Consider the following 23,754-nt stretch of genomic DNA (forward strand, 5'->3'; position numbering starts at 1 on the left):
GAGCCCCCATTCTTGGCACCCACCAGCTGCACACTGGGCTGGCCATTCTCTGGAGAATGACAATAAATGAGCCTTGGACACATCACCGCCCCTGAGTTCCAGAGAATTATTGAGCAGGAGGCATTTTCCTCACAGGTACCAATGAGGACATTCAGTATCTCTGAGATTACCTTCACCTGCCCCCTGAGACTGTGCCTGCCACTCTCTGAAGAAGTCGTCCTGACACAGGAAGGCCCAGGCCTAAAGGTCTGGAGGCTGAGCAGCCTGCACGGACAGCCCAAGTGCTGCTCCCCCCTCCCCCCCCAGGGGCTGAGGAGAAGCTTGAGGCTGACTCCAGTTTAGAGGTGAATTTGGTCGGGAACCTGGTCAACCTGTCAATAAAAAGTGTAGAGATGAATACAATTTGGCAAAAAAAGTTTAATCCAAAAAAATTTGTCCTTAAGCTAAATTAGTCAGTAATGAATCACCGAGCCAGAATTAATTATGCCACAAATTCTTCCCGATTATCGATAGGTCTTCCGTATAAATCTATTAAACAGAAAAGAAACAAAGAGATAATTAATCCAAATTTACATTTCTATTTACAAATAACATCACACTTTCTTAGGTATTCCTACCAAAACAAAACAAAACAAAAGTTTCAACCACTAGGATAAAAGCTTGACTCTCTACATGGCTTGGGTTTTCTAACAGCATCAAAAGAGATGTAACAAACCTGCATGATTTTATTTCAAAAATCAATTTACATTCTAATAAAGTAGCCTATTAAGATGGCATAAAATTCATTATCTTCTGTTGAACTACAGCAGCCCTGTACAATGGTCTAGCTTGACTTATTTACAATAATTGGCATAACATTAAATCTTGCTATTTTCTTGAATTCACAGCTAAAGAAGAGATAAGTTACTATCAACTCTCCTAACTAAGCTTAACTACTCAAGTAGCTCAATACTGCCTCATACTTTGGGAGAAACAGCACCACACCATCAGAGAATTTCAGACTCATGTGAGATAAAAGATGAACATGTCTTATGTGGTTCTTTTTGTTTTCCTGGGCAATGAGGGTTAAGTAACTTGCCCAGGGTCACACAGCTAGTAAGTGTCACGTGTCTGAGGCCAATTTGAACAAAGGTCCTCCTGAATCCAGGGCCGGGGCTTTATTTTGTCCTTCTTCATAAATTCTTATTCCTTGACTAATAAAAGGGACTCCTTTTTTTCAATTCAACTGAGCTGCTTAGAGATGTTTACCACATTCACAACTCAATGAATATATTACACTATTATCAAGGTAATGTCCTATTGCTTCTGGGATAACATATAACCTCTAACTTGACGTTTACAAACATTCTGAATCCAACTCTGGCCTATCTTGCTGAACTGATTTCACACAATTCCCCTTCCCATTGTGTATGCCCCAGGCATTCGCACAGCTCTATCTCCTGCCTCTCTGACTTTTGTACACACTGAATGCTGTGAACAACAGGAGGTCTATCCTCTGACTCCACCTGGAAAAAGCTTTAAGCTTCCTTTTAGGCTCCTTGCTCAGGGATCACCTCCTGTGAGTAGCCTCCCTCATTCCTAGTGCTTTCTTCCCCACTCAGATGATCTTGGGCTTACCTACTTATGTATGTATTGTGAAGTCTTTGAGGGCAGGACATGTTTTTTATTTTATCGTTGTATTCCTAAGTGCTTAGCAAAGCACAGAATATATGTAATAAATCCTCTTGATATAGTTGGGTATAAGTAAGGCACAGGGGGAAAAAAAAACCCCAAGCTATTCAGAGATATGATCAGAAAAGTACAGTGGCCAGTCCTGTGGTGAGAGCAAAGGCAGCACTAATGCTACTGTAGGGCCCAGGTTAAAAAAAAGATCCCAGAGAAAGGAACATTGAGTGGACTCTCCATGAAAGACTGATGGGAGGACACTGAAAAGAATCTCACAGAATGAAAAAGTGTCAAGTCTGAAAAGGAAAATTAATTAGACTACCAAAGGGTAATTAATTTCCCCTAAAGAACCAGAACTAGGAATCTAGAAGCAAAATACTTTTTATTTAAATAGTACAGGAGAAAAACTAAACATTCTGTATCTATTACATACTCTTTTCTAAATTTCATACTCTAAAAAGTTTAAAACTCTAGAGTCATTCCCTAATTACCATCTGGCAGGCCTTCAGACATAAGATCATTTCACACAAAGTAATATCTTAATTTATGTCCTTACCTGATTCACATTCTAAAAAGCTATTACCAAAGTTCAACACCCACTAAAATAAGGAACTCCAGAACTTCATGTCCACTCAGCGCACATACCATTTAGTTAAATACCTGGGCATTCAGTTAAGCTTTACAAGAAAATCCTATTTAGACCTCCAGAGTTTAATCCTTAATTCCCCAACTGCTTTTGACTAGAACTTTATCTTAATATTTTGTATTCAAGATGCTTATTTACATGAGAGAAGACTTCATGTTGCACAGTTATTTAACATACAATGAACTTAAGATTCCTTCATGCTACTATTAAACAAGCTCTTTTTAAAATTTTAAACACTTAAAGACTTTGTTCTTTTTCTTTTCTAGCATTATTGGACTACTTGCTGATGGGCAAGTGCTAGACAGAATATTTTGAAAACAGCACTTCCAGAATATCAAATAAAACGATATAGTTGATACCAATGTACTTAAGAGAACAAAAATAAAATAAAATACTTTTGAGATCAGAAAAAAGAAATCAAGACCAATTTTCAAAATCTATGTAATAATTTGTTGAAATGTGTAATAATGGGTGGAGAGAATATAGATGAGGCATCAAATAATGATCTTCTTGTGTTCCCATTATGATGCATTTCACCAAGGGGTACAAGCTTTGGAAGTCCAGTGACTGTGGGGCTGTGGCAGCCAACCGAAGGAAAAAAACATTCACAAATATCACAGAACTGTCAAGCTGTGCATCTGCTGAGAGTATCCCTTCTTCATTAGGCATGATGAATAAACAGAAAGGCCAATAAAAAAAAAGAATGACAATTCTAGATATCTTTATATCTGTTTCAAATGTTTTCCAGTTACATTTTTAACTAAAGGCAGTTAGCCTCATTATTTATATAGCACATTTTATTCACCTAGAATAAAAGGAAAAAACTCAGCACAGCCTTAATAAGAAAGAGCTTTTCCAATTCAAATACGGATTACTAAGAAAAATGTCCAAGGAAATTGACACACTTTAAGTTCAATGATTTTACTGTCAAAGGAAAATTGTAAATGAAGAATCAGACCCGTTGCATAGGTTTTACGATACTATGCAATGTATCAAAATGATACAGGCAAGTGTACATAACTGAACTCTAAGGTATGAGCATGAAAAATACTATTCTCAGGGCTCTCAATTCAACAGTTCACTATTCCATATATAGCAATCGCTTCACAGATCTTTAAAACAGAACCTGAGGAAAAAACACACAAAGTTAACTTCCTATTTTCACTCTGAGAATAAAGATTATATGCTAGGGCTACCACGACTGAATTATTTTTGGACAAGAGTGTAAACCTGATCATGTAGGCCAGAGAAATTCTTCAAAAGGGTTTTCAGGAAAAAATACTTTTTCACTAATTACTTACAACGGATAATGGCTTGGTGTGGATCTTCATTCTCACAGGCCAGTGGTATCTGATTAACACTGCCGAAGCGAGAGGTTATCCATATTCTCTTATTTAGATCTACATGGAAGAGAAATATTATGTCAAGAATATGTTAATTGACATATTATGATAAACACCATAATAATATATGGAAATGAGTAAAAAAACCCACAAATCTTTTTAAAGCATAGGCTATTGATATTCAACCTCTATCCCTTCCTTATATTTCATCAGGAGTAGAAGTGGCCTTGTATCCAGGAACACAAAAGTCAAGTTCTACTAGTCCTCATGACCAAGCTAGAAAAATTTTCATGAGAGACCTGGCAACAGGCTTTCTGCTGTTGAAGTTTACCTTGCTACGTTTGGAAAGGTTCATTGCCAAAGAGCTGGGTACCAGGTGATGAATGGTTTGGGATAAAATAGTTCACTAGGCCACACACTAAGGGGTAGAAGGATTTTCATGTGCCAGGGTAGAAGGTACTAATCCCAGATCTACCCTCCTGACCGGCAGCTCCCATCCATTGATCCTCCTGTCTTCTCCGGTTATCCATAATAATTCTCATCTCTCCTCTACACAACTCTTTCAAACTTTGGACAGAGATCCCAGCATTCTTCCTATACCTTCTCTTGTTTAAGCTAAACAATGACAGCTCATTCAACATATTCCTGTGGGATGAGATTTTGGTACTTCTCACACTCCTGGCTGCCTTCCTGCAGACAGCACTAGCTGGTCAGAGTAGCATGAGCAAGGTAATATACAGCTCACCTATAATGCTAGCTAAATGAGGGGGTGGGAACAGAGAGTGGAGAGCTGAGGCTCATAGAGGTCTTGAGTTTGGGAGTTGTGAGCTGCAGTGGGGTATGTCAGTCAGGTGTTGCCACTCTTTAGCATTAATATGGTGAGCCCTTGGGAGTTGGGGGTCACCAGGTTGTCGAAGGAGGGATAGAAAAAGAGGAGGTAAATGCTAGCATGCTGATCACCAGGAGGATCCACCCTGTGAATATTTCCTGCACTTCTACCCTCGGTACGTTGGGGAGACCAAGGTTGTTAAAACAAAAATGGCACTCAAAAATGAATACACTAGTCCAGATGTAGTGTAACCAGACTGGAGTGCATGGCCTTTGTCATGCATCATTATGCTTGTATGATGCATCCTCAAACATTAACTTCTTTGGTGGTGCTATCACACCACTGACTCATCCTAAGTTCAGTCCTCCCAAAGCCCCCATGTATTGAACAAAAACAAAACAAAACAAAACAAAACAAAACAACCTCCCAATCTCTTGAACTTCTTACATTGCTGTCTTGGAGTGTCGATTGTTTGAACCCAAGTATAAGGCTTTCCAGGCATATCTGCTGCAAGTGTCATCTTCTAGATTTCCCTATACTTTCTAATTTACTGAGAACATTAGGGATCTCAGTTTGGCCATATTAGCTTCTGTTATACATCAGCTTGATTAAGCATTTCATCTCTACTTTTAGTCATTAATATCATGTGAGAAAATCATGAGATTTGCCAGATCCTCATTCAAAGGCTCACCTGCAGATGTATCTAAACTGATTGAATTAAGCGAGAGTGATTGACTTTGCTGATTAGCCTACCTCAAGTTAATTACATTGTAATCACACCTGGCTAGCCCTGAAGAAGGAATTGTTCTCAAAAGCTAAGGACTTTGAAACCCACATGAGACCACCTGAAGGTGAACCAGTGGATTTGGATGACTCTAACCAATCAGCTTGAAGCAGTGTGTAAGGCCCTCCTCTGCTCCAGACCTATCAAAGGCTTCCACACTCAGTGTGAGGGGCAGTTCATGGTTGAAGCAGGCTCATGGTAGAGGACTTGAGGAGGAACCAGACCAGGCTGGAACTCTAGGCTAGATAGGCCTTTCCTGAACTTTCTGAACTTCACGTGTTTGCCTTTTTACTAATACCTAGTGTGCTTTAATAAATGCTTACTGCCCAAAGACTGGTGCTAAAGCTTCTAATTTAAGGCGACCACACTTTTAGACTTTATACACCACAATAAACAGTAAAATGACTAGCCCAAGGACAGAACACTGGGACATTCTTAACAGGCTTGTATCAATTCCCATTAATTTATCTCTTTGGTCTTGATCATTCAAGTTCTGAATTTACATAACTGCATACTACCATCAAGTCTGCATCTCTCTATCTCCATGAGGATATATTATGAGAGATAAGGTCAAAACACCCTTGCATCCTATGTTTGTGGGAGTTCCTAATGTACTGATCCCCTAACTGTCAAAAGGTGAAATGAAGTTAAAATGGCAGTGACTTATTCTTTTTTTTTTTTTTTTTGGTGAGGCAATTGGGGTTAAGTGACTTGCCTAGGGTCACACAGCTAGTAAGTGTTAAGTGTCTGTGGCTGGGTTTGAACTCAGGTCCTCCTGAATCCAGGGCCAGTTCTCTATCCACTGTGCCACCTAGCTGCCACAGTGACTTATTCTTAATGGACTTTCACTGGCTTCAAGTGATATTAGCTCCTCTAAGAGGATAGAAAGCACTACTTTGAAGATTCATTTGAGAGTATGCATTGTGTTTTTCTCCTCTGTTGCCTCAGAAACCTCAGTCACATTGGGTGGGGACCCACACCCCCAAGGTCTGAGGTAGAATTTTTCTCAGGTGAGGTCTTAGCCCAACCCATCTTAAAGGGACAGGGAGAGAAAACATTCTGTATCACCACTCCGTGTAGCCTTACAAATTTGGGAAAAAAAGGGAAAAAAATTGGACATGGGTGAAAAGAGCCAAATGACTTATGAGAAATATTAAAACCTATTAATTCAGTATTTGCCAGTTATACTTTATCTATTACTGTTTTTTTCTTTCTATTTTCTAAAAGACTCCCAGAAAACAACAGATCAAACCATTGGTTCTGGGTTGTACAAAAAAGAATTAAATTGAAATAAAACTGAAGCAACTAAATGCTAAGGAAAACATCCTAATACACTGTCAAACTAGACAACTATACATGAACAAAGTAAAATGTAAATTCAATTTTAAAACAACATGTATGTACGTTAAAAACATAATACATAAAACAAACATATGAACCAGAACCAAGTTGTGCTCCTAAGAATTTCAAACTCTCTATATTTCAGTCCATAAGAGGATCATGTCTTATCAGATTTAGACTATTTCTCAGACATAACCCTTTATGCAAATGTCATTAGAATAGAAGTGTTTTTCCTTACTAAATATGGCAAATGAGATCTGTTTTTTTAAAATGCTCCTCAAGTTCTTCATAATCAGGACTGGAATTCCATGGAGCTGGCTCGATCTATGACAGCTCTAAAGATTCATTTAAATAGTACTTCAAATGTTTTGTTATCAATTTTAATGTTAACAGTAAATTATTCTATTAAGACTACTTTTAAAATAATGCTTTTATATCAGCTTCTGTCTCACATAGAAACAATTAAAGAGTTCTAACGATTTAAAAAAGTTTTAGGTTTAAATATAGCTATACATTTAATTAACTATAGAGTTATGATATATGAAAGTAAAATACATACTGGAATCATGTCAAATATAGGATGGTCATAAAATCATATCAAAAATAATAATTCAACATGAAGTATATGATATCATATACTTTTTCATCTTAAGAATAATTATGTCATTTTTTGGGGTTTATTCAATGAAATACTGTTTAAAGCATGTATTATTACACCAACATTTTTGGCTTTTTTGGTCCAGATTTTCTCAGTGTCATAACCACTGCCTGGTTATAAGACACATTTTTAAAAGCTACATTCCCTTTTTATTCAATTAAGGTATCACCCAAGAAGTTTAAAAAATTGTACTGAAAAAGAATTTGAGAAACCTGAAACTACAAGTAGAGCTTTGAAAGGAGTATTACCAGACCCTTAGTCGTTTAAATAATTTATTGTTTCTATGTTCAACAAATGCCAACTCTTTAAATTGCTTCTCACATAAGAAAATATTTTTATTTACAGAAAAAAGTACTGAAATTTCAAAAATCTTTCAAGCCAAAGAGTTCAAAAAGACCCTGAAAATTCTCATTAGACAAGCAAGTCATGTAGCATAATGTGGTGCAAAATTAAGTTTTCAGTTTCCGGTACAAAAATTGAAGTAAAATATAAAAAATAAGGAGGGATACTTTAAGAATAACTCACTATCTCCATAAAGCTATAAAAATATATCCTATTTGTGCAGTTAGAATAGATTTCTTTTGACATATAAACTGTAAGGCCTTATAAAATAGTGTATTATATTATCCTATCAAACCAAAATATGGATATTTCAAATCTATAGAAAACAGCAAAACCAATTATATTCATGCAACCTCTCAAGAAAAATTTTAGAAAAAATATAAATTTTAGTTTATAATACCCAGGATTTATCCCACCCTGTACATTTATCTTACAGAAATATTTTTAATATAAACAATAGAAATACTGATTATTATCAAACTAAATATTAAAGTGTCCCAAGTCCAAATACAAAAAGCACTGAAGTCCTCTTCCTTCAGGTCTATTGCCATAAACATTCATTGTAAACTACATGGTCAACATTTTATGTTAACTTGGTTCCAAAAGCTATCAACTGTGAGGGCCACATTTAACATATGGAGAGTTAATGGAGTGGCTCACTGTAATATTGGGGTCCCGGAAATAATGAGGGACCTCTAGGTCCCAAGCTCCCTCCTCTCAGAACTGGCTTTTTAGATATTTCTCCCAGGCCAATAAGAAAGGAGCCTGACAGCCTCTTTTCCACAAAAGAGTCAGGTTTTATTCATGGGAATGAAATAAACAGCAAAGATGAAATTAATATAATCAAAGACAAGGGAATAGGGAAAGAGAAATACAGACAGTCCTCCTAACGCTAACCTAAGTCTATACAATCCCCAACCTGGCTTCCAGTTCAGCTAACTCAAAAGAGCAGGGCTCTTATGTCAACTTACCACCTGGGGTCCATAGCTTCATGGAAAAAACAGCTTTGCAGCCAGGGCCCTCAGGACTCGTCTGCTCCTGCTGCTCAGACCACCACAAGGGAAAACCACTCCTGAAGAGACTGAGCTCCCCTCAGGAACATTTACTCTTCCTCCCCCAAAAGGAGAGGTCCTTCAAAACTGCCTGTGGAGAGTGGTTTCTCCTGCTGACATCAGCAGCACACATCACTCAGGACAGGACAGGTGTGGCTCATCTTAATCAGTCTGCCAAATTCCAATAATCTCACCACACAGCTTATGCTATTATTCCTTGCCTCTTTAAATAATGAAGAGCAAGTAGAAATAATAACTTAGGTTCAAAGAAGAAAAATTGATGAATGAGGTCCAATGGAAGTAATCAGATCTCTGGAAGAAATCTCAGTGAACCTAAACATACAATGTCTGAAGGTTATAAAGTACAGAATATTTTCTTCTTTGCAAAAATAAATTGTTCAGAAGTTAAACCAGTCCATAATAATTTGTCATTCTTGACAAAAAACACCAGTGAGAATGATGATGGGATAAAATCATCAGTATCACTGTTCGGTCATGACATAAAGTCAGTAGTAGCAGAGACTTTCCACAGAAATCTATATCAAAAGAAAAGAAACCAAGACATAATTAAAACAAATTTACTACATTGATTTCTATTTTCAAATCACAATCTCTACACAGGCGACCCTAGGTTTCAGGAAGAAGGGCTTGGAGGGAAAACTCATCACATTTCCTTAAAGAATCCTACAAAACAAAACAAAACAAAACTTTCAACCACTGGGATGAAAGTTTGACTCTATACCTGGTGATAAACTTGCTTTTGGTTTTATAACAGCATCAAAAGATAGCTAACAAACCTGCAAGAGAAGTAACTACCACCTCTCCCAGCTACTTCCAAGTTACTCTCTAATACTGCCTCATAATTTGGGAGAAATAGCATCACATTATCAGAGAATTTCAGCCTCATTTGGGATAAAGAAGCACATGTCTTATTTTGTTCTTTATCATAAATTCTTATTCCTTTACTAAAAAATGTGACTCCTTTTTTTTTCAATTCAAATGAACCACTTAGGTTTTACCACATTCACACTCAATGAATATATTACAAGATTATCAAGGAAATGTCTTATGGTTTCCAGGATAACTTTTAAACTCTAACTTGACGTTTAAAAACATTCTGAATCCAACTCTGACCTATCTTGCTAAACTGATTTCACACAATTCCCCTTCCCATTGTGTATGCCCCAGGCATTCACACTGCTCTATCTCCTGCCTCTGTGACTTTTGTACACACTGAATGCTGTGAACAACAGGAGGTCTGTCCTCTGACTCCACCTGGAAAAAGCTTTAAGCTTCCTTCCAGGCTCCATGCTCAGGGATCACCTCCTGTGAGTAGCCTCCCTCATTCCTAGTGCTTTCTTCCCCACTCAGGTGATCTTGGGTTTACCTACTTATGCATATATTGTGAGCTCTCTGAGGGCAGGTATTATTTTTTATCTTTGTACTCCTAAGTGCTTAGTAAAGCACAGAATATAAGTAATAAGTCTTTTTTTTTTGTTTTGTTTTTGTTTTTTGCAGGGCAATGAGGGTTAAGTTACTTGCCCAGGGTCACACAGCTAGTAAGTGTCAAGTGTCTGAGGCCGGATTTGAACTCAGGTACTCCTGAATCCAGGGCCGGTGCTTTACCACTGTGCTATCTAGCTGCCCCTTGCTATCTAGCTGCCCCATAAGTCTTTTTGATATGGTGGGCATAAGTAAGCCACAGGAAAAAAACAAACAAACAAACTCTTCAGAGATATGATCAGCAAAGTACAGGGGCCAGTCCTGTAGTGAGAGCAAAGACAGCACTAATATGCTACTGTAGTACCCAGATTAAAAGATAGATAACAGACAAAGGAACACTGAGTGGACTCTCAATGAAGGACTGATGGGAGGACACTGAAAGGATCTCACAGAATAAAAAAGTGTCAAGTCTGAAAAGGAAAATTTAATAGACTACCAAAGGATAATTAATTTCCCCTAAAGTACCAGAACTAGGAATCTGGAAACAAAATACTTTTACTTAAATAGTACAAGAGAGAAACTAAACATTCTGTGTCTATAACATTCTCTTTTCTAAACTTTATACTCTATTAAGGCGTTTGGTTTTTTTTTTTTTCCTTTGCTGGGCAGTGAGTGACTTGCCCAGGGTCAAGTGTCTGAGGGCAGATTTGAACTCAGGTCCTCCTGAATCCATGGTCGGTGCTTTCTCCACTGCGCCACCTAGCGGCCCTTCTATGAAGTTTTAAACTCTAGAGTCATTCCCTAATTATCATCTGGCAAAGCTTCAGATAGATATAAGATAATTTTACACAAATTTCCTTACCTGATTCACATCTTTAAAAACTATTTCCAGAGTTCAACACACACCAAAATGAGGAAATCCAAAAGTTCATGTCCACTCAGAACACATAGTCTTTAATTAAATATGTGGGCGGTCAGTTAAACTTTATAAGAATATCCTCTTTAGACCTCCAGAGTTTAATGCTTAATTCCTCTACTGCTTTTGCCTAGAACTTCATCTGAATATTTTGTATTCAAGATGTTTATTTACAGGAGAGAAGACTCATGGCACAGATATTTAACATACAATGAACAACTTAACATTCCTTCATGTTACTACTAAACAAGATCTTTTTAAAATTTAAACACTTAAAGACTTTATTCCTTGTCTTTTCTAGCATTATTGGACTAATTGTGATGGTCAAGTGCTAGCTAGAATATTTTGATAACAGCACTTCAAGAATATCACATAAACTATACAGACACCAACGTACTTAAGGGAGCAAAAATAAAATAAATATTTTTGAAATCAGAAGAAAATCATCAAAGCCAATTTTCAAAAATTGTATATTAGTTTGTTGAAATGTGTAAAAATGGATAGAGAGCATACAGAGGAGGCATCAAATAATGATCTTATTGCATTCCCATTGTGATTCATTTCACCAAGAGGTACAAGTTTTGGAAGTCTAGTGACTGTGGGGGTATGGCAGCCAACTGAAGGAAAATAAAAACATTCACAAATATCACAGAGCTGTCAAGCTGTGCATCTGCTGACAGAATCCTTGTTGCATTAGGCATGATGAATAAACAAAAAGGCCAAAGAAAAAAGAATGAATGGCACTTTTAGATACCTTTAGACCTGTTTTAAATGTTTTCCAGTTACATTTTTAATTAAGGCAGTTAGCCTCATTATTTATATTACACATTTTATTCGCCTAGCATCAAAGAAAAAAACTTGGCACAGCCTTAACAAGAAATAGCTTTCAAATTCAATTAGGGATTACTAACAAAAATGTCCAAGGAAATTGACACACTTTAAGTTCAATCATTTTAGAGTCAAAGGAAAATTATAAATTAAGAATCAGACACTTTGAGTAGGCTTTACAATATTATGCAATGTGTCCAAATGATACAGGCAAGTTAACATAACTGAACTCTTAAGGTATTTGCATGAAAAATACTATTCTCTGGGATCTCAATTCAACATATATAGCAATCTGTTCACAGACTTTACAAGAGCACTTGAGGAAAAAACACGCAAAGTTAACTTCTACTTTCACTATGAGAAGAAAGATTATTTGCTAGGGTTACCATGACTGACTTTTTTTTTTTTTGGACAAGAGTGAAAACCTGCTCATGTAGGACAGAGAAATTCTTCCAAAATGTTTTGAGGAAAAAAATCTTTTTTGACTAATTACTTACCAGGGATAATTTCTCGGCGTGGATTTGGATTAACTCCTATTGGTATAACTTGGTTACGTTTCAACATGCTGGATACCCAATTTCTCCTCCTATTGAGATCTACATGGAATATAAATATTATGTCAAGAATAAGTTAATTGACACATTATGAGTAAATGAGTAAAAAAACTTTTTAAAGCACAGGCTACTGATATTCCATCTCTATCCTTTTCTTATATTTCATCAGGAGTAGAAGTGGCTTTCTATCCGTGAACACAAAATTCAAGTTCTACTAGGCCTCACCTACCAAGCTAGAAATTTTTCAGGACAGACCTGGCAACAGGCTTTCTGCTACTGAAGTTTACCTTGTTCATTGCCAAAGAGTCGGGTACCGGGTGATGAATTTAATTTTGGATAAAACAGTTCACTAGGCCACACACTAAGGGGTAGAAGGATTTTCATGTGCCAGGGAAGAAGATCTACCATCCTGACTGGCAGCTCCAATTCATTGGTAGCTCCCATCCATTGATCCTACTGTATTCTCATGTTAGATATAATTATTCTAATCTCTCTTTCAAACTTTGGACAGAGATCCCAGCATTCTTCCTATACCTTCTCTTGTTTAGGCTAAATGATGACAGTTCATTTCAACACATTCTTGTGGGATGAGATTTTAGTACTTCTCACTCTCCTGGCTGCCTTCCTGCAGACAGCACTAGAAAGGTGAAAGAAAACCTGCTTCTTTAGGACTTAGAAATTCTTCAAAAATGTTTTGGAAAAAAACCTTTTTATTCCCCATTAATTACTCACCAGGATTTGGGGATGATTGTGGATCACAAGCGTTTTTACCATTTCGAACAACTTGCTTCCTTCTTCTCAACCAAAATCTCTTTCCCTTCTTAGGGAGATCTATATGGAACATGAATATTATGTCAAGAGTAACTTAATTGACACATTATGATAAAAACTTTAATATTATTCAGAAATGACTGCCATTTTATTTTAAGGTAAAGCTCCACCTCTACCCAATTCTTATATTTCACCGGTAGATGACGTGACCTTGTATCCACGAATACAAAATTCAAGTTCTACTGGGTCCTACTACGTAGCTAGGACAGTTTTCAGCACAGCCCTGGAAACAGGCTTTCTGTCTTTGAAGTTTACATTGGAAAGGTTCATTGCCAAAGAGTAAGGTACCAAGTAAAGATCATTTAAGAATTATTGGACTGCCTGAAAGCTATGATCAAAAAAAGAGCCTAGGGGGCAGCTAGGTGGTGCAGTGGATAGAGTACTGGCCCTGGAGTCAGGAGGACCTGAGTTCAAATCCAGCCTCAGACCCTTAATACTAGCTGTGTGACCCTGGGCAAGTCACTTAACCCCAATTGCCTCACAAAAAAACAAAAATAAAAACAAAAAAAAGAGCCTAGAGAGAATCTTTCAAGAAATTATCAAGTAACACTGCCCTGATATCCTGGAACCAGAGGGTAAAATTGTTATTGAAAGAATCTACTGATCACTTCCTGAAAGAAATCCCAAAATGATAACTCCAAGGAATCTTGAAGCCAAATTAACAGAACTATCAGGCCAAGGAAAAAATAATATTGCAAGCAGCCAGAAAAAAAAAAAACACAGAAAACCCAACACAACCAATTTAAAGATCAAGGAGCCACAGTCAGGATTTCACAGGACTCAGCAGCTTCTCCATTAAAGGATGAGAAGACTTGGAATATGATATCCCAGGAGGCAGAAGAGCTTGGATTACAAGCAAGAATCCTAGCACCAGCACCACTCACTAGTCATGAGGGCTTGTAGCCTCAGTGTCATCCTGGACCCCTCACTATCCCGCTCCTCACACATCCTGGTAGTTACCAAATCCTGCTAATTCTACCTCCATAGTATCTCTCTCCATATGCCTCCCCGACCCCACCATCCCTGGCCCTCTCCTCCTACCTGGGTCCTGGCCCAAACTTCTGCTTGGACCATTACAAAGCAATAACTGTCTCCAATTTGTCTACCCCTTTGCTATCCCTCTTCCACACAGCTGCCAAAATCAGCCACTAAATAAATTCCCAAAGTTTCCTAATCCTGCTGGGATGAAATTAACCATTTCAAACCCTTTATAACTTGTCTCCAGTCTAAGTATCTGGCCTTATCATGGTATTTGCCTTCACATACTCTGAAGTTCAGATAGTTCTTGCTATTTCCCTCCTGATAGTCCCTGTTCCATCTCTATGCCTTTGTACAGGCTGTCCTCTATGCCCGGAATGATCTCTTTATTTTTCTCCAGCCATTATCATCCCTTGTATCTTTCAGAGCTCAACTAAAGTCACACCTTCAATATAGAAACCTTCCCTGTTGTTGTCTCCAGAAACTGGGGCCTTCCTCACTTGTCCAGTCCCTTCCAAATCACTTTGTATTTATTTTGTATGTACTCGTATGTCTCCCATGGTTTAGGAAAATATGGATAGTTTCATTTCAGTTTCTGTGTCCCCGCCCCCAGCCTTGGCCTCACTTAGCGCCTTTCACAAATTAGTCACTTGACAAATATTTACTACTTCATTAGTGGTATGAGGTAACAAAATAGTGAGGATTTCCTTAAGCATTATCAACTTCATGGAAATTCTCCAATACCATGGAGCTGCATCATGGACCAGGAAAGGAACTCTTTCTATAGGATGGCAGAACAATTGGTTTATGAAGGTATACAAACCAACAACCAATTCAAAAAGAAAATTAAAAAGGCAGCCAGCTAATTAAGCATCATACAGGAGGAGACAATGGCTGGTTCACTTTCAGTTGGCATTATTGAATAACATGAGGTATGCCTAATTATAAGAATGTTTTTGAAATCCTGGTTGTAAAGTTACTAAGAAAATAAAAAGATCAAAGACAAAATATAAGCCAATAAATAAATAAACTGATGTCTGAGGTGACATTTTGTGGAAAGTATGACTATTTGAGGATTCCTGAAAACCCATTCTTCTCCATCTTCATGAAGACAAATGTGAGAATGGAAATAGGGTTAAAAGTTATAAAGAAATAAATTTTGTAATTAAGAAAAACTTCCTCCAAATGGGAAGAAACCAAAGAAGAAGACATCATAATATGTTCCTCATTACTGGAGGTGTTCAGGTGGAAGCTATAAGGCCCTTATTGGGGATGTGGTAGAACTGGTTCCTCCTCTTCAAGAACTGTTGAAGTAGAATGACTAGAAGTGCCTTCCAATTCTGCAATTCAAGAATTCTATGATCCTTTTACATAACTGAGTATTTTATAGTTATCTCAATGCACTAACCCCACATTGTAAGCTCCCTTTATAGCAAGTACAATATCTTAACAAAACTTTAAGCTTCCCAAAACCTAGTCTAATGCTCAGTACACATAGACAAGAGACTTTTGTGTTTTTGAATTCATTTATGAATTAAATGAAAAAAATTAAATAGGTGTCAAATATAAAAGCATAACACTGTTTTGATAAACTTGCCTAATAAAACTAGTGTGAGGCAAATACTGTCTCATAGGGGAAATTTTAAGGCATATCCCAATCTACATATATTATAAAAACATAAGTAATACACAAAGATCCAAACATTTTGAAGGAAAAGCCTTGGAAAGAACACAAAGATGAAAACATAAAACAAATTTGTGAAGAGGTATTATGGTTCTTACTCATAATGTAAATAGTAAGTTACTCTTTTCATATTAGAGTTATCACCTGATTCATCACGTCCATATTTAAGAACATGTGCATTCTCCGGTTCCATTGCCTTGCCCGTGTTGTCTTCATGGCATGGTGGTATCTCTTCCTCTTTATTTTCCTTTGTTTGTTCATCCTAACAAAAGCAGAGCATAGAATTTTATCATCACAACGTGTTTAATGTCATTCCAAAAATCTAAAGCAATGTCTTAAAATAACTTTGAGGGAAAAGCGAAAACTGGGAGCCTTTTTTAAAATGTTAACATATTTCAAGAAATAAGAAAGAAAAAAAAACAGACTCCATATTGGCATAATATAAACCAAGAAAGTGCAAATAAAATCCTAAGAAGCCTGTGTTTGTTTTCTCTCATTACAATAGCTTTGAAAGAATATTAGCTGTTTCATAGGAGACTTTTTTTAATTGAATAGAATTTTATTTTCCAAAATGTATGTAAAAACAAATTTTAACATCAATTTTGTAAAAGTTTGTGTTCCAACTTCTCTTCTTCCTCCATTCTCACTCCCCACCCACTAGAACTCAAGCACTTCAAAATAAGGTATACATGAGTAGTCATGGAAAACATTACCACATTAGCTAGGTTATGAGAGAAAACAGTAAGAAAAAAAAAAACAACAACAACAACCCAAAACTTCAGATTGAGGAATTGTCAAAGAGGAAAAAAAAAAATTTTTTTTTAAATGTGTTTCCAGGGGCAGCTAGGTGGCGCAGTGGACAGAGCACTGGCCCTGGAACCAGGAGCACCCGAGCTCAAATCCACCCTCAGACACCCAACACCCACCAGCTGTGTGACCCTGGGCAAGTTACCCAACCCCAACTGTCCCTAATTGTCCCTAATTTTAAAATTAATTGGCAAGTCAACCAATTAACTCTCCATATATTAAAATTTGGCCCCCACAGTTTGGTGAGCCAAGCCAGGAGCTAACAAACCCACCCACCCCTAGCTTGGAGATGAGCCAACTAATCTGGTGGATTTTTGTAAATCCTCCACAACTGCCTCCTTCATTTAACTAATCTCCCTTACTTTAAACTCCTCTAAGAGCCTTGCTTCAAGAGAAAAGCCAGTCCATTTTAAAGGGTAACATGATTGAATGTTTTGCTTTTCCCTTGGGTTTTCTCACCGTAATGTATTGGGACAGCATGATGTCCCAACTTAAACAACTAACTTACTCAATACTCTTTCATAGCATTATTGGTTTCTTCCTCAAACAGTTAGAAATTTTTGGTATAATGGCATGGTAGTGACTGTCTTCCCCACTGAGCACATGTTTAATATTAGTGGACATATCACATCTAAATTTCATTTCTATTCTGGTAGCATAATAATATAATATAATATATGTAATAATATAATCCTCCAAGAAATTATCATGGAAAATTGCCCTGATATTCTAGAAGCAAAATGTAAAATAGAAATTGAAAGAATACACCAATCACTTCCTGAAAAAGCTCCCCAAATGAAAACTTCTAAGGAAATTATAGCCAAATCCCAGAGCTTCCAGATCAAGGAGAAAATGTGCTAAGTAGCCAGAAAGAAAAAATTCAAATTTTGTGGAGCTGCAATCTGGGCAAACACAAGATCTACCAACTTCTAAATTAAAAGATTGGAGGGCATGGACTATGATATTCCAGAGGGAAAATGAACCGGGATTGCAACCAAACATCACCTAACCAGCAAGACTAAGTATATACTTTGGGGCCGGGATGGTAATTCAATGAAAGAGAGGGCTTTCAGGCATTCTTGGTTTTTTGGTTTTTTGGTTTTTTTGTGAGAAAATGAGCGTTCAGTGACTTGTCCAGGGTCACACAGCTAGTATCAAGTATCTGAGGGTGGATTTGAACTCGGGTCCTCCTGAATTGAAGGCCACCTAGCTGCCCCCTCTTTCAGGCATTCTTTTTTTTTTTTTTAATAATGAAGTATTTTATTTTTTTCCATTACATGTAAAGATAGTTCTCAACTTTTATTTATACAAGCTTTGAATTTCAGATTTTTCTCCCTCTCCCCCCTCCCTCATCCCTCCCCTAGGCAGCAGGTAATCTGATATAGATTTTATATATATATATATATATACACACACACACACACACACACACACACACACACACACACACACATATATATATAGACATACTAACATTAATCCTATTTCTGCATTAGTCATGTTATAAGAGAAAAAATCAGAGCAATGATGAAAAACCTCAAAATAGAAAAAAACAACAGCACCAAAACCAAAAGAAATAGTATGGTTCATTCAGCATCTATACTCCGCAGTTCTTTTTTTTTTTTTTTCTTGGATTTGGAGATCCTCTTCTATCATGAGTTCCCTGGAACTCTTCTGTACCATTGCATTGGTGAGAAGAATATCCATCACAGTAGATTAACACTCAATGTTGATGATACTGTGTACAATGTTCTTCTGGTTCTGCTCATTTCACTCATCATCAGCTCCTGCAAGACCCTCCATGTTTCTCTGAACTCCTCCTGCTCATCATTTCTTACAGCACAATAGTATTCCATTGTATTCATATACCACAACTTGTCCAGCCATTCCCCAATTGATGGGCACCCCCTCAACGTCCAATTCCTTGCCACCACATAAAGAGCAGCTATATTATATTTTTGTACATGTGGGTCCCTCTCCCCTTTCCATGATCTCTTTGGGAAGAAGACCCAAAAGTGGTATTGCTGGGTCAAAGGGTATGCACAGCTTTATCACCCTTTGGGCATAATTCCAAATTGCTCTCTAGAATGGTTGGATCAGTTCACAGCTCCACCAACAATGCATTAGTATTCCAATATTCCCACAGCTTCTCCAACATTTATTATTTTCCTTTTTTGTCATTTTAGCCAATCTGATTGGTGTCAGGTGGTACCTCAGAGTTGTTTTTATTTGCATCTCTCTAATCATTAGACATTTAGAGCATTTGTTCATATGGGAATAGATAGCTTTGGTTTCTTCATCAGAAAACTGCCTGTTCATATCCTGTGACCATTTCTCAATTGGTCTCACCTAACCAGCAAGATTAAGTATACACTTTCAGGGGGGGAAATGGTAATTCAATGAAAGAGAGGGCTTTCAGGCATTCTTGGGTTTTTTGTTTTTTTTTGTTTTTTGGGTTTTTTTGCCAGACAAATGAGGGTTAAGTGACTTGCCCAGGGTCACACAGCTAGTATCAAGTGTCTGAGGGTGGATTTGAACTCAGGGCCTCCTGAATCGATGGCCAGTGCTTTATCAACTGTGCCACCTAGCTACTCCCTCTTTCAGGCATTCTTGATGAAAAGATCTGAACTAAATAGAAAATTTGACTTGCCAATACAAGACCCTAGAGAAGCATACAAAGGTAAACAGTAAAAAGAAATCATGAGGAATATTAAAAGGTTAAACTGTTTACTTTCCTACAAGAAAATATGATATTTCTAACTCATAAGAACATTCTCATTAGTAGGGAAGCTGAATGAAGTATGCTTAGACAGAGGGCATAGGTTTGAGAAGAATATGAAGGGATGATATTTTTTAAAGCATTTATTTATTTTATTGTTTTTTTGTTTTGTGGAGTAGTCAGGCTTGGGTGGCTTGCCCAGGATTGCATAGCTGGTAAGTGTTAGGTGTCTAAGGCCAGATTTGGGTTGGGGGCCTCCTGGGTCCAAGGCTGATGCTTTGTCCACTGCACCACCTGACTGCTCCATGTTGATGTCTTTAAAAAAATGTTTAAAATATCAAACTTGTGACTGATTAGACAGAGCTGGAATGTCGGGAAAGATACTTAGGTATAAACACAGAGCTGAAGACAAGTTTTAATGTAATATGTTTTATATGATATTATATCATATTTTGTCTTCTTACTACAATGCCATTCATTAAGAAGGGAGAGGAAAGGGGCAGGTAGGAGGCACAGTGGATAGAATGCCGGCCCTAGACTCAGGAGGACCTGAGTTCAAATCTGGTCTCAGACACTTGACACTTACTAGCTGTGTAACCCTGGGCAAGTCACCTAACCCCAATTGCCCCACCAAAAAAAAGGGAGAGGAATGCACTGGGAAAAAGGGAAAGGGAGATGTAGAACTGGGTAAAGTAGGTCATGTAAAAGAAGGAAGAAAAAACATATGGAGGGGAGAGGAAGATGGGGGAGGTGTGGGGGAGTGAGTGAGTCTTACTCTCATCAGAATTGGCTCAAAGAGGGAATAGTTTACACACTCAATTGGGTTAGAGTAATATATCTTGCCCTGGGGGAAGGTGGGAGAGGAAAGGGATAAGTGGGGAGGAGTGAAAAAGGGAGGGCAGACTGGGGAAGGGGGCAGTCAGAAGCAAAACACTTTTGAGGAGGGAAAGGTGAATGAAGATAGAAAATAGAGTAAATATCAAGCTTTGACTATTTTATTTTACTCTTTGGTTTGGTTTGGTTTGGTTTTGAGTTAAGGTGTGAGTTTCACAGGGTTAGGAGATGGAACCTCCAAGAACCTAAGAGTCTGGGAGTTGAGCTAGGCTTTGTAGCCAGGCCTGACTGCACCAATTCCTTAAAGACTGGAGTGGGGTTGGGGTGGGGGGGTGGGGGCGGTACGCGGGGTAAGTGGGGCATGGAGTCAAGATGGCAGAGGAAAGGCTGTGTCTTTCAGAGCTCTGCACACCATCTGTTCACATACCTCCAAATAATGTCATAAGATAATGCCTAGAGCAACAGAATCCACAAAAGAACAGAATGAGATCATTTAAAAGAGTGTCAGGGAAGGTCTGCTGCACCTGGCTGAGAGAGGAGTGCAGCACGTGGCACAAATCTCGCCCTAGGTAGGCCTTGACTCCAGAGCCTCAGAAGCATCAGCATCAGTGGCTACTTCTCAAAGTCGGCTTACAGAACAGTGAGGGGGTCTAGCAGTTGGCCAAGGGGGGATACAGTAGAGGATCTCTGTTGGAGATAAGATGGAGTGCTTCTGTGCTGCTCAGGAAGCAGACGTGAGTGGCAGGGCCCCAGTGGGGGGAGCGACACTCAGAGAGAATCCGATTTCAATCAGATTTCTGCTTCTGGGTTAAAAGAGCAAGTGGGCCCATGGTTTCTTACAGGCCAGGCTGGCTGAGAACGAACCTTTCCTTAAATCATACCACCTGGGACCCCCCTGAAGCTTGAGACAATAAACCACAAAAGCAGTGACCCACTTTAAGAAGACATAAAAGTCAAGGAATAGAAAAGCAAGATGAGCAGAGAGAAAAAGCACTGACCCTAGAAAGTTTCTTTGGTGACTAGGAAGATCACAATACAACCTCAGAAAAAGATAACAAAGTCAAAGCTCCTCCATCCAAAGCTTACAACAAAAATATGCATTGGTCTCAGGACATGAAAGTGCTCAAAAAGGACTTTGAAGATAACTTAAGAGAGGTAGAGGAAAAAATGGAAAGAGAAATAAGAGTGATGCATGAAAAAAAGTCAACAGCTTGAAAAGCCAAATTGGTGAAATGGAAAAGGAGGGACAAAAGCTCTTTGAAGAAAATCATTGCTTAAGAATTAGAATTGAGAAAATGGAAGCCAATGACTTCATGAGAAATCAAGACACAGTAAAGCAAAACAAAAGAATGAAAAAGTAGAAGGCATTGTGAAGTATCTTCTAGGAAAAGCAGCAGACCTGAAAAATAGATCCAGGAAAGATAATTTATAAATCACTGGACTACCTAAAAACCATGATCAAAAAAAGCTTAGACATCATCTCCCAAGAAATTGTCAGGGAAAATTGCCCTGATATTCTAGAAGCATATGGTAAGATAGAAATTGAAAGAATCTCCCAATCACCTGCTGAAAGAGACCCCAAAAGGAAAACTTCCAGGAATATCATAGCCAAATTCCAGAGATCCTAGGTCAAGGAGAAAATATTGCAGGCAGGTAGAAAGAATGAATTCAAGTACTGTGGAGTTACAGTCAGGATAACCCAAGATCTAGCAGCTTCTACATTAAAGGATAAGAGGGCATGAAAAAATGATATTCTGGAGGGCAAAGGAACTGGGATTATAACCAAGAATTACATACCCAGCAAAAGTGATTATAATATCTCAGAGGAAGAAAATGGGATTTCAATGAAAAAGAGGATGTTCAGGTACTCATGATGAAAAGACCTGAACTAAATAGAAAATTTGACTTTCAAATACAAGATCCTAGAGAAGAAAAAAATAGGTATACACATTGTGTTGCATGAATATGAGGGAATGTTACAGTGCTATAAGAAATAATGGATATGGTACATTCAGGGAAGCACTGGAAAACTTGCAAAGTGAAGGGCCCACTAAGAAAACCATACACACAATGTCTACAATCGTGTAAAAAGAAGGAACGACAACCAAACCATGTAATGTGACAGAATTATAAATGCCATAAAACACTGGCCCTGGATTCAGGAGGATTTGAGTTCAAATCTAACCTCAGACACTTGACACTTATGAGCTGTCCTTCCAGATTTCTCTGAAATCTGCCTGCTCATCATTTCTTACAGCACAATATTATTCCATTTCATTCATATACCACAATTTGTTCAGCCATTCCCAAATCGATGGGCAGTGCCTCAGTTTCCAATTCCTTGCCACCACAAAAGGAGCAGGTAAAAATATTTTTGTACATGTGGGTCTTTTTCCCTTTTTCAGGATCTTTTTGGGAAAAGGAACTAATAGTGGTATTTCTGGGTCAAAGGGTATGTATAGCTTTATAGTGCTTTGGAAATAGTTCCAAATTGCTCTCCAGAATGGTTGGATCAGTTCACAGCTCCACCAACAATGCATTAGTGTTCCAATTTTTCCACAATTTCTCCAACATTTATTATTTTCCTTTTTTGTCATGTAGCGATTGGAATGACGCCCCCTGCTGGAGACTTACTGTAGGAAAGCTCCGCCATGAGGAGAAGGCGCCTGAGGGCAAGACATGCAGCTTTTCTTTGGCATCAGGAAGTGAATTTAGCTTGTGGGAGGAAGAGGGGCCGCGGCTGGCTTGTTGTTTTATTATCCGTTTCATGTGTAACAGCTAAGATTCTGAATTCCCTTAGACATCTTTTAAGAACTTTCTTTATTTCATCTGATTATTGATAAAGCTATTTTATAGCTGTGTTAAGTTCAATTTTGTAGGAAATTTTCCTGTCTGATTACCAGCATCCACGCATCAACCCCTGAAAAGACTTCCATTCCACGACTCAAACACCCAGAGGACATCTGAGAAAAGACTTTCAAAGACTTTAAATGAAGAGTTTTGTTTTGTTGATTTTTATTCCCTTCTGCTGTTATGTACACCATTTGTAATATGTATTCTCTGCAGAGGCCCTCCCTCTGCAGGCCAGTGTCAAAGCGCCGGTTCATGAAGGACCGCCCCCTCTGGACAAAATATCCTCTTTCTCCTTTTTCTATGTAGCTATTAACATATTGTTTGTCAGCATAAGGAAACACCCCGAATTTCTTGAAGAAACAAAGGGGGGACTTTAATGATTGGCATGATGCCACTTGCTGGAGACTTACTGTAGGAAAGCTCCACCATGAGGATAAGGCGCCTGAGGGGAAGACATGCAGCTTTTCTTTGGCATCAGGAAGTGATGTTTGCTTGTGGGAGGAAGAGGAGGCAAGGCTGGCTCTCTCACTCTCTTTCACCAGGACTCTCGGGGAGAGCAGAGCAAGAGAACTAGCTCCCCGAGATAGATAGCTGAATCTAGGCCTCTTTCTCTCTCTCTTCACCAAATTCTTATTCTCCTTAATAAA

At 38.1% G+C, this 23,754-nt stretch overlaps 1 long non-coding RNA gene across 1 annotated transcript; it reads right to left on the minus strand.

Annotated features, from left to right (window-relative positions):
- Positions 1-12,392: 12,392 nt before the first annotated feature.
- On the minus strand, positions 12,393-16,154 carry LOC122730025. The gene is made up of 3 exons (XR_006353375.1): positions 16,039-16,154; positions 13,134-13,232; positions 12,393-12,443 (listed from the first exon to the last, which is right to left on the minus strand). It is a non-coding gene; the product is annotated as an uncharacterized LOC122730025 (long non-coding RNA).
- Between the last annotated feature and the right edge of the window lie 7,600 nt (positions 16,155-23,754).

This window comes from Dromiciops gliroides, chromosome 5 (assembly GCF_019393635.1).
Source record: "Dromiciops gliroides isolate mDroGli1 chromosome 5, mDroGli1.pri, whole genome shotgun sequence".
Lineage (NCBI taxonomy): Eukaryota > Metazoa > Chordata > Mammalia > Microbiotheria > Microbiotheriidae > Dromiciops > Dromiciops gliroides.